Source organism: Rutilus rutilus (genome assembly GCF_951802725.1).
Source record: "Rutilus rutilus genome assembly, chromosome: 13".
Taxonomy (NCBI): Eukaryota; Metazoa; Chordata; class Actinopteri; order Cypriniformes; family Leuciscidae; genus Rutilus; species Rutilus rutilus.
In genome coordinates, this window is record NC_140218.1 from 24,613,943 (window position 1) to 24,628,448 (window position 14,506).

Below are 14,506 nucleotides of genomic sequence, written 5' to 3' on the forward strand. Positions count from 1 at the left end.
CCGAGGTATGCAGCAAAGCATTTGTGAAGCCACAACACGCACAAACTTGAGGCGGATGGGCTACAACAGCAGAAGACCCCACCGGGTACCACTCATCTCCACTACAAATAGGAAAAAGAGGCTACAATTTGCACGAGCTCACCAAAATTGGACAGTTGAAGACTGGAAAAATGTTGCCTGGTCTGATGAGTCTCAATTTCTGTTGAGACATTCAGATGGTAGAGTCAGAATTTGGCGTAAACAGAATGAGAACATGGATCCATCATGCCTTGTTACCACTGTGCAGGCTGGTGGGGGTGGTGTAATGGTGTGGGGGATGTTTTCTTGGCACACTTTAGGCCCCTTAGTGCCAATTGGGCATCGTTTAAATGCCACGGCCTACCTGAGCATTGTTTCTGACCATGTCCATCCCTTTATGACCACCATGTATCCATCCTCTGATGGCTACTTCCAGCAGGACAATGCACCATGTCACAAAGCTCGAATCATTTCAAATTGGTTTCTTGAACATGACAATGAGTTCACTGTACTAAAATGGACCCACAGTCACCAGATCTCAACCCAATAGAGCATCTTTGGGATGTGGTGGAACGGGAGCTTCGTGCCCTGGATGTGCATCCCACAAATCTCCATCAACTGCAAGATGCTATCCTATCAATATGGGCCAACATTTCTAAAGAATGCTTTCAGCACCTTGTTGAATCAATGCCACGTAGAATTAAGGCAGTTCTGAAGGCGAAAGGGGGTCGAACACAGTATTAGTATGGTGTTCCTAATAATCCTTTAGGTGAGTGTATGCTAACGCAAAAAACACAATACAAAATAGATGCTATCGCATATATACATGCTAACGCAAAATAAATAGGATCTGTATTCCTCTGACTTCCATTTTTCCGCGCTTACACTTTTGGCTCGGTTTTTGCGCACAAATACGGCCAAAAGCATTGCAGGCCTGTGAACAGCAATTTGCAAGCGAAAACAACAGAGTCAACTGCAAAACAGATTCATTGTGTAAAATCAAACTTTGTGTAAAAAAAATAAACTGTTGCAAATGTCTAAATGACTTGTTATGTACATGAGGCAAAAAAGTTCCAGAGAAAACCCAATTTGTACAGTTGCGTCTTTCTTTTACCTGCGCTTCCAGTTTTGGCACGATTCTCTCACTCATTGAGTTTTGCAAGCGCGAAGAGGAGGGCGGGTCCACCTTCTTCATGTAGCCAATCAGATGAGCTTCTCGATGACTCTAGGTTTACTCTTATCTTATTGGTTCAACAAACATGCCAGTCACCAGAACACATCTTTATCTTCATTTGGCTCAGAAACGTTCTCGTTGCCGAAATGGTACTTTTAATGCACACATACATGTTAAATAAACAAATAGATCATGATTGCTTAATAGCCTGTGCACCATTAGGCTGACTATATGAGTCCATACTGAATTTCGAGCTGGTGTGTTGAGAAAGAAAATGTAGCCCTATATACAGTATAAACATATCAAGATGCTGTGTATTTGGTATTCCCTGGTTGCTGGGTTTTTATTCAAACATAACTAGTTACTTTTTGTCAAAGTTGAGTTTGTTGATTTAGTATCAGTTTTTCATTACAGTCGAATCTGGACACAGAGAAAGCATTTTGTTATTCACAATAGCTACATAAAATAGTTTGATCAGTCACACGGAAGTAATCACTAATCAGAATCAATATTGACAGTGTGACCAAGACAATATTTCAAAATATATAACTGAGTGTTAAATACCATGAACAGAGACATGATGTGAAAAACACTGCATCAGAATGGTATTATTACATAAAGAATGGGTATTAAATCTTTTGATTGTAAAGTTTAACATCAGCAAAGTGGTGTAACAGATTATATAATATATAAAAATTCAATCCAATAACGTTAACACCAGCTTGAAATTCAGTATGAATGTTAGTCAGCCTTATCAGCCTAATGGTGCACAGCTTATTAAGCAATCATTTGTTTATCTATTTATTTAACATGTATGTGTGCAATAAAAGTACCATTTCGCCAACGAGAACGTTTCTGAGCAAAATGAAGATAAAGATATGTTCTTGTGACTGGCGTGTTTGTTGAACCAATAAGATAAGAGTAAACCTAGAGTCATCGAGAAGCTCATCTGATTGGCTACATGAAGAAGGTGGACCCGCCCTCCTCTTCGCGCTTGCAAAACTCAATGAGTGAGAGAATCGTGCCAAAACTGGAAGCGCAGGTAAAAGAAAGACGCAACTGTACAAATTGTTTTTTTTCGGGAACTTTTTTGCCTCATTTGCAACAGTTTATTTTTTACACAAAGTTTGATTTTACACAATGAATCTGTTTTGCAGTTCCCGACTCTGTTGTTTTCAATTGCTGTTCACAGGCCTGCAATGCTTTTGGCCGTATTTGGCACATAAACCGTTCCAAAAGTGTAAGCGCGGAAAAATGGAAGTCAGAGGAATACAGATCCTATTTATTTTAGCGTTAGAATGAAGCTGAAGCTTCACAATACATGAATTACACTTACGAATAACAGTAAAATGCTGCAAATACTTTTTTCTTACACTTGAAAGGTGATTTACACCTTTACAAATCTTCTCTTGCGCATGCAAATTTAATTTACGCTTGCAATCTTATGTAGGCTACACTTTCACAAATCTTACCCTGCGCATGCGATTCTTTATGGCATCATATTACCTTCATAAAAAAGTCAATACAGGGTGAGTAAATGATGACAGAATTTTCATTTTTAGGTGAACTATCTCTTTGGTGACACTTAAATTTAATTCAATTTATGTCCTGCTTACATAAAATGTATGCAGATTATTACAATAAAAATACAAAATAATCTGCCAATAACATTAAAAAAAAATTACATATAAAAATCATACCGCGTCACTGCCAGGCACAATTCCACAATTCAAGGCGAATGTGACCCAGAAGGACAGGTCATTCACAAGAATTAATCACATAAAATATGAAATTCACCACCTAAGATACTGTAGCATGAAATGGGATTTTGAGTGACACTCACCAGTCTGTTATTTTGATATGAGGTTGCTGTTGATCCATGAAAGCACCACTATAACCTTCTTTCGTCAAATCAATCAGCTGTTGCTTCAAACATGACCTGAGGACAAAGTTTATGATTGATTCATGTGTGAATTTGGCTTCATGATTTATTTTCATATTGTAACATTGACTTAAATTAAATGAGCTCAAAACGTTCTTGAAAAATCTAAAATATCAAACATACCTATGAGATGCTGAAAAACATTTTGTGACAGTGTTGTCCGGAAATAGTTTTCTATTTACTTCTGTCACCCAGCAGCCATCTCCATTCTGTTCATTCTCCCATCCTTGAAGTCCATCTAATTAAAACATCAGAAAAGAGACATTACATTACCTTAAGAAAAAATTCATTATAATGACACAATTGTACAATGTTCATGATTTGGCTCACCATCAGCTCTGGGATTCTTAAGCAAGTTCCGTCGTTTCTTAGTTATAAAGTAAAACAGGCGCCAGTCCTCTGGGGGTCTGGAAGCATCACAGGGCTGGATCCCCTCTCTCCGACAGCGCTCTTTCCAGTGTGCAGCACTGTCCACCAGCTCCTTCCACTCACGACACACCAGCCGACAGACTCGCACCACCTGATGTTCAGGCAGGTTCAGTAGGATCTCCTCAACCACAGCTAGAGGAACATCTGGCTGCTGACAGAGGAAGAAATATTACCTTTCAATTTAGATCCAGCTGTGGAACATGATTGCTGTTAGTTGGTCCGAGCTGGTCATCTGCTACCATGTTCCACCCCGACCATTTTAAGATGATGGTATGACCATCTGGTATATTGCTGGTCCACAATGATTGACTTAACATAAGGCAAGTCAGTCAATTTCAACATTGTATGGCCAAGTTATAATATGATGCTAATTCTCTATAGCAACTGGCTACAACTGAAACCAAGAACTCAAAAACTTACTGAGTCTGATCTGGGTTCAAAGTCCCTCGAAGTAACATGAATGTTCCCGCTCTGTGAATGATCCATTCTTGATTTTTTTTTAATGACATTTGATAAGTCACTTTTGCACGTCTGTACCTACTTGTAAAAACACGGAAGTTACGTTTAAAAAAAAACTGACAATGTTACAGAAGAAAAAAGAAACCGCAAATAGGCCTAATAGTAGCCACCTTCGCATTAGTTATATGAGAGGACCGATCTTCTCACCAGCGATAACGAATATTTATTGCAGCAGGACTCTAATCTGACTCTGGAAAACTGAAATATATCTGGCAGTGGAGCTAACTACCGGCTGACGCTGTCAACTGATCCGTTATACTTTTTTCCAGTTTAGATATCTCATTAGTCACACGTAGCAGCATTCTAGACTTCAAACGCGCTTCATTCTAGACTTCAAACGCGCTTCAAAATCAGTATAATCCTCAGTATAATCCTTTTAATTACATGTTTAACGAGATTTCTCAAATCGAAAGTTCTATTTACCACAACTCTGACGAAAACATACGGGTTCTCAGGTCTCTGCGGAACAAAAAAGGGCGTTTTTCAACCTCTTTACCTCATTTGCACAAATCGAATAGGAGATTAAAAAAAAATAAACCATCGGATATGAATGTAAGTGGATTGTTCACTTGATTTGTGTGAATTAGCTGAGTGATTCTATAATTGCAGGTATTGGTGTCCAGATTTTTACAATTATTTTATTTTCATTATTTTAATAATTTGTTACTCATTGTCATGGTTTACATGATGTTACCGGCCATGCCACTATAATATTTTCAGTAAAAAGCATCTTATATAGCTGTAAGTCATGATTTCTTGTTGTCCCAATTAGTCAGTGTATTTTTCCATCGTAGGCTATCATTGTCTAATCAAAATATTTTATTTTACTTTTCTTTAGGTATTATTCGTTTATTGTGTTAAAAATCCCAATTAGTCACTCTCCTGTCACTCTATTGGGAGACACGCCCACTTCCTGTAACTTTCTTCATCTGAGGATAATTACCAATCAACCTCACTAGTGTCTCTTTTTGTGCTGACTGCTGGCTGCGTCTATGACTTTGTAAGTTTATTTAAACCTTTTGTATTGATATTAATTTGATAACTGTTGATTTGGTTAATTTGGTTAAAGATTTTCTTTATGGTTATGTGAATGTATTATTATTATAATGATTTGTATCAGTAAAGTTAACTTTGTTTGATTGTAGACACCAGCAATATGCAGCAATCGTAAAGCCACATTAAGGAAATGGGACAATGAAGAAAGAAAGCAAATGTCAATAAATCAACTGAGAAGTAACTTCTGGACTCATTCCTGTGTTCTAATCGACACACCATTCTGGTAGCACTCATCCTTAACCAGCCAAACACCAAATATTGTACATATTGTGTTTATAAAATCTCTAAATAGTAATTTTCCCAATTCTACAATAATTAATTCTGATAATATCTGAAACACTGAAAGGTATGTGTGCTTTCTATGAGAAAATATTTTAATCTAAAATGTAGATGGTTTTTTTTTTTTTTTTTAAACAAAAAGGCTGAATCTTTTCATTAATGTTGATTTTGGATAAATTCTTTGATAAGAATCTTTGGCTTATTGGAAGATTAATGAAAAGATCCATGTTTGTATGCTTTGTACCCCTTAACCCCAATTTATTGGTGTGTTTGATTTACAATTTATTTATTTGCACTTACTGAATGCCATTATAAATGCATTTTATGTTGATGAAAATAAATAAAATACATAAAATAAATAATCATAAAAATACCAGGAATATTTGTTGATTGCATCATTTCCCCATAAATTTCTTTTAAATATTTTATTCTACATCGGTTAGTTTTTATTTTATTTTAATTAAATTAAAAAGTTAGCTAATTTCCAGAGAGGTCCTTTGTCGCTCTTCAACCAGACTGTCCGGCTGTCCAGACAGACAGACGTTTCTGTAATTTATAGATAGATGAGCTTAAGTTTCATTTGCCTTTACAAATGTTATAACCAAACAGTTATTTTTTACAATTGCTATAGACACATTCCTAAATACTTAGGACACTTTTCACAACTCTTCACACAGTGAGCACAACATCAGTCTATGTGGGCAAAACTGTGGATCATTTATCATTGCTTTGGCACAAAATGCATTCAATGACTACTCAACATGAGGGTCTTTCTTGTCAAGTCAACCAAATTTCAGAAACTTCCCCAGCTCAAATTTTTGATTGTTCATTTTTATTTTTTTTCTGAAGAAAGACAAACATGATGAAAGCCAATATATGAATCCACAATTTTGTTGAGGGGGACAAAATTAAAATTTTCACCTGAGATTTGGAGCCAACAAGGGAGTAAAAATGACTTTAGAAAGACGGCAGCGTAATTATTTTATTTTTACACAAAGATTGATAGGTTGATTGTTAGATTTGTTAAATTTCGCTATCTTTGTTGCATTATATGGCAACAGTGATAGTTCAAAAATGGGAAAAAGCATGTTTTTTTGCTCGAAGTTTGCAAGTCTGTAACTATAGAAGTATTATAGATATCTTAATATCCTTTTAGTTTCTGGTTCTTAACAGTCTTTTCTTTTGGTATCTTAATTCATGAAGGCCCTATATATGTTAATTCCAGAGATATTGGGATCTTAATGTGGCTCCATGAGTAAATTGTTAAACATTTTCAATGGTCAAAAACCAAATGTTGCTCACTTTTCATACAGCTGATACTTTTTCTTTTGAAGAGGAATATCTGAATAACAGAATGGTTCTGCAGTGGAGGTGAGAGAGGGAGGCTGGGCACGATCACTGATGACGAATCAGTATTCATACAGGATGATGACTCCGGCATTATACTGGGCTGAATCAGCGACAAAGAGGAGAGTACAGATAGCTCAGGGTGGGAGGCAGGATCCCATATTAGCCAGACCTCAGTCTCAAGCTCCACCAAAACTCCCACAGTACGATGGTTGCTGGTTCACACCCCTGGTCAGACTCACATTGGGGCTTCGGCATCCACAGTGCTCCGTCCTCCCTCCGGCTACACCTTGGTCCACGGGCGCACCGGGCACTCGGGTTCCTCCTCAGATGCTCGTCACCACAGCTCTGCCTTGGTCTTGAGTGCCAGCGTTGTCACTCTGGTCCATCAGCTTGCCGTCTGCGCCTCGGGTTACCATAGCAATGGCTTCACCTCCGTCGGTCGTTCCCCGGATGTCGCCGGCCAAGACACCATCATGGTTCCTCCCTCCATCCTCCCTGCTCTTGTGCTATCGTCCTGGTCACGCTCTGGGTCTCATACACCTGGTCACTCCTATCATCTCCACCATGGCTGCTCCTCCTTGGTCTTCTTCGTTGGTCTGTCTGCTTTTGCCAGTCCTTCGTCGTCTTCTAGCCCACCTCCAAAGCCTCCGCCATCCCTCCCTCATCTCTTCTGTTTTGAAACGAGGTTCGTGTCTTCCGGGAGGGGGCCTTATGTCACGTATATGTTCTGTCTGTTTCATTATCATGGACTTTTCGTTTTTCGTCAGTCACGTGTTCCTTTGTCTTTGTTTCCCACTACTCATCAGTTACCATGGACACTCATGACATCTACACACCTGTTCATAATTTAGTTCATCACTTTGTATTTAAGTTCCTCCTTTTGACTGTTCTGTTCAGTGTCGGGTATTGGTTGGTGTATGATGTGTGATCGTAGCCTGGCTAACGTCAGACCTCGTCTCATTGAGACGTGGTCTGGGAACCACATGTTCATTTTCTCGTATTTGAGGCATGGTTTACGAATGCCCAGAGCCGTTTATTGGGCGGTACGAATGTCTATCAAATGCGCCTGTACGTAGCTCATAGCTAATCGTTTCAATTATACTAGATGACGTATGTAGAGCGACAGAAATTCGACGAGGAAGAAGACGAAATAAACTTGCGTTCTAAACTACTTAGAACACTATCTAAGGCTGCATCGAAAGGTAACTTCGCGTCTGATGCCAAGTTGGATCCATAGATATAAACAAACTGCTTCGGTGTGTCGCATAGACGTCGTCATCGTCTTGCTGCTCCCTCCCCGTTCTGTGATTGGTTCCCTTTTTGAGGGGAAAATCTGTATGGAGGTATTTTTGGTGCAAAACTACTGAACGCCTGTGACAGTGAAATTTGTAGTTGTAGAGAATAGCCACACATGTGTATCAGTAAATTTGAAGTCACAGAGAGAAATGTTTTAAGAGTTGCAAACTTGTAGACTTTTTTTTATCTTCCACAAACACAACACAACAGTTTCACCTTCTCAAATTCTTCATTGCAGGTGCACAAATCCTATTCTACAAATCACAAATTAAGAAACTCATACGCTCACATTTTTGCTACAGTTGCTGCAGTGAATATGGTGCAAAACGCATTTAAACACCTGCATCAAAAAATGTGAAGTCACGGAGAAATTTTGCTCATCTGCACATCAGTATGTGAATTCATCCAATGAGAGTTGCACACTTGTAGAATATTTTCTCACAAATGTCTTGTATATTTTTCTAGCACAAACACAAGTACATAACTACAGCTGCTTGAATCTGCTGCGACGAATCTCAAACACTGTTTTTCGCTTTCAAGTGACAAGTTTCGCGCGCTCTCCCTTTTGCACCAAGTGCACCGTGAAATGTGGGGCAAAAGTGAGTTGTGCATCTGTAGAGGCAGTGGGCGGAGCCTACATGAATATTCATGAGTTTCCCGGGCATGCGCGTGGAACTGCTCATTCTAGTTCTCGTTTCTCAGCAGGTTTAATGGATTATTTCAAAAAAGGTAAATATAGTTTCAGCGTGAACTTAAACTACAGTTGTGTATCGTTTTGTTAAATTCATAATGTTTTTATTAATTCGTCACTGACTGAATGATTGCTGGCATTCACTTCGTGTAGGCCTATATACAGTAGCTACAGAAAACTTCAACTCGTCGTATAAATTGCACCTTGCGAAGCTTTAAAACTGTGGCTTTTACTAATTGTTATCATTTGTTGATTGCAATAAATTAAATAAACCCTCATAAATGTATCTGTGGGCCAACACTTTTTAAAATATATATATAATATATCCTTGTGTGATTGTTCTTAAATTCTTGTTCGTTTAAATAAGCCAAATCATTTAAGACCAAACTCAAGCATGAATGTGTTGCTTTAATACATGCGTACAATTTGGATTAAACGAAATTGTATGGACAAAAGTGGATAAATTACATTTGATACAACTAGGTTGCTGTAAATGAGAAATAAAAAAAAACACTTAGCATTATTTTAAGGAATATAATAAGTCACCAATTTGATGTTCTAAAAATTTTTTACAAACATACTGGCAAAATAATGTAACAATATTATTTTTAATGTTTTTATTGCAAGTTGTGCTTGTGCTGGTTTTGATATAATAATATATACACTGTTCAAAAGTTTGGTATTAGTAAGGTTCTAAGGTAAGGTACCTCTAAGGTACCAAGACTACATTTATCTGAGTTTATCATTTAACAGTAATATTGTGCAATATTTTTATCAACTGTTTTCTATTTTAAAGTTGTGATGGCAGAGCTCATTTTACTCTAGATTTCAGTGTCACGTGACCCTTCAGAAATCATTCTAATACTGATTTGCTGCTCAAGAAACATTTCTGATTATTATCACAGTTGAAAATGGTTGTGCTGCTTAATGAAGTGTGGAAATTGACCTTGCCTGCTTTAAAAGTATAACATTTCTTAAATCATAGTGATTCCAAACTTTTGTCATGCAAATCTTAAATGCCAGAATGTCATGTTTTAACATTGATCCAACAAAGTTTAAAGGTTTCATTTTCAAGAGTTCAAGTCAGAAGTAGATCATGCATTTGTATCAATGGTCATCATTGTGCATCATCCAGGCACACAGAGCAACACATAAGGTCAAAGAAAGAACATGACAAAGAGAAACATCAGTGTAGGGTGCAAAATGTTTATTTGGACACGGATATGGTTGTGGAGTTATTTCCCAGAGATTATTGCCAGAGATGACACAGTTGTAAAGCTTAATAAGGTAAGTTATCAGAAGAGCTTAGCAATAAATAAATTAAATGGTAATGGTTCATGTATTTAGGAATATTCTGCTCTTCTGTTGGAAATAAGTGTTGCTGTAATCATTCAGGTGTTCTGGAATTTTTGGTTTTACGGTAAAAGTGGAACGTATTTTTTATTTAATTTTTTTATTGCAGTGACATTCAACAAATGATAACAAAAGACAGTTTAAAGCATTGCAATGTACAGAGGAAAAGCACAACGAAATGAACGAGTTGAAGTTTGCTGTGCTTTATATAGGCTAGGCCTGCCTACACGAAATGAATGCCAGCAATCATTCAGTCAGTGACGAATTAATAAAAACATTATGAGTTTAACAAAACGATACACAACTGTTTACCTTTTTTGAAATAATCCATTAAACCTGCTGAGAAACGAGGAGCGTGAACTAGAATGAGCAGTTCCACGCGCATGCCCGGGAAACTCATGAATATTCATGTAGGCTCCGCCCACTGCCTCTACAGATGCACAACTCACTTTTGCCCCACATTTCACGGTGCACTTGGTGCAAAAGGGAGAGCGCGCGAAACTTGTCACTTGAAAGCGAAAAACAGTGTTTGAGATTCGTCGCAGCAGATTCAAGCAGCTGTAGTTATGTACTTGTGTTTGTGCTAGAAAAATATACAAGACATTTGTGAGAAAATATTCTACAAGTGTGCAACTCTCATTGGATGAATTCACATACTGATGTGCAGATGAGCAAAATTTCTCCGTGACTTCACATTTTTTGATGCAGGTGTTTAAATGCGTTTTACACCATATTCACTGCAGCAACTGTAGCAAAAATGTGAGCGTATGAGTTTCTTAATTTGTGATTTGTAGAATAGGATTTGTACACCTGCAATGAAGAATTTGAGAAGGTGAAACTGTTGTGTTGTGTTTGTGGAAGATAAAAAAAAGTCTACAAGTTTGCAACTCTTAAAACATTTCTCTCTGTGACTTCAAATTTACTGATACACATGTGTGGCTATTCTCTACAACTACAAATTTCACTGTCACAGGCGTTCAGTAGTTTTGCACCAAAAATACCTCCATAGATCTGGTCCATGGTGTCCAGGCTGCCTAGCAGCGTGAATAAAATTGCGCTGCGCGCAAGGCAGCATGGGGAAACCCAGGCTAGTGTGATCATAGAACAGCCTACACTCTGTTACTTTGCCTTCATCAATGTGGATTACTTGAGTTTGTTTTCATTAAAGAGCCCTTTTGTTTATTGAAACCTTTTTGAACTTTCCTTCATTATCACCTGGACCTAACTGTGACAAGGTGTTATGATTAAAGTACACACAAGTACAAATGTTTGAGATGCAGTCAGGAAAGTATAATAATAAATGAAACAAGTAAATATCACCATAGAGATTTTTGAACATAACATCACTTACACACAGTAACTTAGACGTTAGTAGACGTTTATTGACGTTAACTGCATGGCACTTAAGTAATTGATTATTTCATAAGCAGTGCATGTCTATGGCTGTAGTTATAGTCGTCGACTAAGGTCCTTCATTTTAACAGTGTAACATATAGGCCCGGTTTAACAAAGAGGGCTTAAGGCCTCATTATACTTCTGCGTCGGACCTACGCCGGAGCCTATACGCCGTAGGCAACGTGTTGGTTTTAATTTATACTTCTGTGTCGTTGTCCGCGTTGACGCGCACCTAGGGAGCATGTGAAACCCCGAGGGAGGGGTTCTGGCAGACCAATCACAGCGCTTGTGTCCGCGTAGAATTGACGCGTTGTTACATTTTTGGAGAGGTGCACGTCAGGGTACGCCGTAGGGTACGCGCGCTACACACAGCCTACGACGTAGCTACGGCGGCAGTTCGACGCAGAAGTATAAATAGGCCTTTAGACTATGCCAGGATTAGGCCTTAGTTCAATTAGGGCATTTAAGTAGCTTTTATAAACATGTCTTAGAAAAAACATTTCTGGTGTGCATCTTGAGACAAAACAATGGCACTGACATTATAAACGTTACGTTGTATTTGATATATATTTGATATATCTCCTTATGGCATAATGTATCATTACATTTCCTAATTTGAAGGTCACTTTTGCGTCAGTTAAATTTACGAAGGTTAAAAAAAATATGGAAAACACTCTGTAGCATCAGACTGGATAGATCTCCACGCTACTGTTAGTGACCCGTATTCCATGCTGGCCTTTCCAAAATTGTGTATCCTTCCCTCCATGTGTGAAACGGATAAACCGAACTCCAAGTCCATAATCCATAAAGACGTGTGTTATCTGAAATAAAGCAGAATAAACACAGGGACAGTTACGCTTTTATTATTAGTTTGATTACAGGGGAATATCTACTCTGTCAGTATTATTCTACTCACTTGACACCATGGATAAGTTTTCCCCTTTTGAAAGAAAACTTTCTCAGGCTGAAAGGTACTGATGGGTTTCTTCTTCTCATCAAGCAACTCCACACAGATCTGATATTCACTTCCACAATCAGAGTGTGGGGCATACCTGCAGATAAGACATCACAGAAATGTGGATCTGTTCTAAAATTGTGTTTTCATTTTAGAACCTGATTTAACATTGGTGATGTGTTCTTAACGGGACATCGAAAAATTAAAATTCTGTCATCATTTACTCACCGTCCTGTCATTTAAAATCTCTATGACTTTATTTCTTCTGTGGGACACAAAAGGAGGCGTTTTAAATGTCGATGATTCCAAATTGATTCCAACATTGGACTGCATAAAAACACTGAGACATTTTTCAAAATCTCATTTTGTGCTCCACAGAACAAAGAAAGTTACATAGGTTCGGAATGACAAGAGGTAAACTATCCCTGTAATGATATTCAAATTCAATTTATGTCCTATGTGTGTTTTAAGGTTTTTTTTTTTTTTTTTTTTTTTTTACTATGTTGTGTAGGACAGTAGAGACATGACAGAAAACAATGTTGGAGAGAGAGGGGGGAACAGGAGTGGAAAGTACCACGAGCCAGGACCTGATCTCGGGTTACCTGAAACTTAACCATACCATTTATGTCAGAGCTTATGCAGATTCTAACAATAAAATATATATATATATATATTTTTTTTTAAATATGATTGTCATACAGCTTGGGTTCTCATACTGCCAGGCACAATTCCAGCATAAGGCACATGTGACCCAGATGGACAGGTAATTTACAAGAATGAATCACATAAAATATGAAATTCACCACCTAAGATACTGTAACATGAAATGGGAGTTTGAGTGACACTCACCAGTCTGATATTATTATATGAGGTTGCTGTTGATCCATGAAAGCACCACTATAACCTTCTTTCGTCAAATCAATCAGCTGTTGCTTCAAACATGACCTGAGGACAAAGTTTATGATTGATTCATGTGTGGATTGGCTTCATGATAGATTTATTTTAAAATTGTTACATATACTGAAATTAAATGAGCTCAAACCTTTTTTTGAAGGATCTACAATATCAAACATACCCATATGACGTTACAAAACATCTGTTGACCGGAAATATTGTCCTATTTCCTCTTGTCCCCCAGCGGTCACCTCCATTCTGTACAATCTCCCATCCTTGAAGTCCATCTAATTAAAACATCAGAAAAGAGACGTTCCCTGAAGCAAAAATTTATTATAGTGACACAATGGGCCCTATCTTGCACCCAGCGCAATTGACTTTGTACACCGACGCATGTATCATTCCTATTTTGCACCCGCGCAAAGCGTACTTTTCCCTCCACAGACGCACGTCGGTTAACTAAGAAATACACTTGTGCTCCCGGGGCGGTTCAGCGCAAAGAGGAGGCGTGTTCCGGCGCAAACGTTCCCTCATGCTATTTTACAGGTTTAGAAAACAATTGCGCCACTGACCAAAAAAAAAACAGTTTAAAGTCAGTGGCGCGTTGCGCATGTTATTCATATGCTATTTTAAGGGCGCATGCTTGGCCTTAATCAATGTAGCATGTGCACAACGTGCATACACTTTGATTCTCTCATCTACACACAGACGCAGCAGTTATCATTTTTGCAAATCATACATTATTACGATAGATAGATAGATAGATAGATAGACATTTTATTATAAAAGCATACATCTAGCTTACACATTTACCCAAATTATCATACGCCTGTTTAACCGAAGTTAATTTGGGTGTGTTTCTCCATCCCCAACGTCCCTGACGAGAACGTCGGTCTCCTCGGCCTTGAACCGCTCCTGTCGTGCGCCTGGCAAATCCGCCGTTATAATAGGAATCCGCTTTAGAACAAGCGCGCCTGCTCTTAAAGGGAATGTGAGATGTCGCTCTGATTGGTTTATTTCAAGTTACACCCAAACCACACCTATGAATAATGAAGCTACTTCAGACCAACCCATTTTAGATTTGCGCCAGGCGCAAGAGTAATTTATCCCGCCGGGAAAATAGCAACAGCGCCGAGACCCGCCCACAAAGTTACT

General features: G+C 38.2%; 1 protein-coding gene and 1 long non-coding RNA gene across 5 annotated transcripts in view; one reads left to right on the forward strand and one right to left on the reverse strand.

Annotated features, from left to right (window-relative positions):
- fbxo44.8 (F-box protein 44, tandem duplicate 8) overlaps positions 1 to 14,506 on the reverse strand; it is a 36,137-nt gene that overhangs the window by 10,819 nt on the left and 10,812 nt on the right. The window lies entirely within an intron of this gene.
- Positions 4,150 to 5,321, forward strand: LOC311302237. The gene is made up of 3 exons (XR_014629552.1): positions 4,150 to 4,634; positions 4,921 to 5,082; positions 5,228 to 5,321. It is a non-coding gene; the product is annotated as an uncharacterized lncRNA (long non-coding RNA).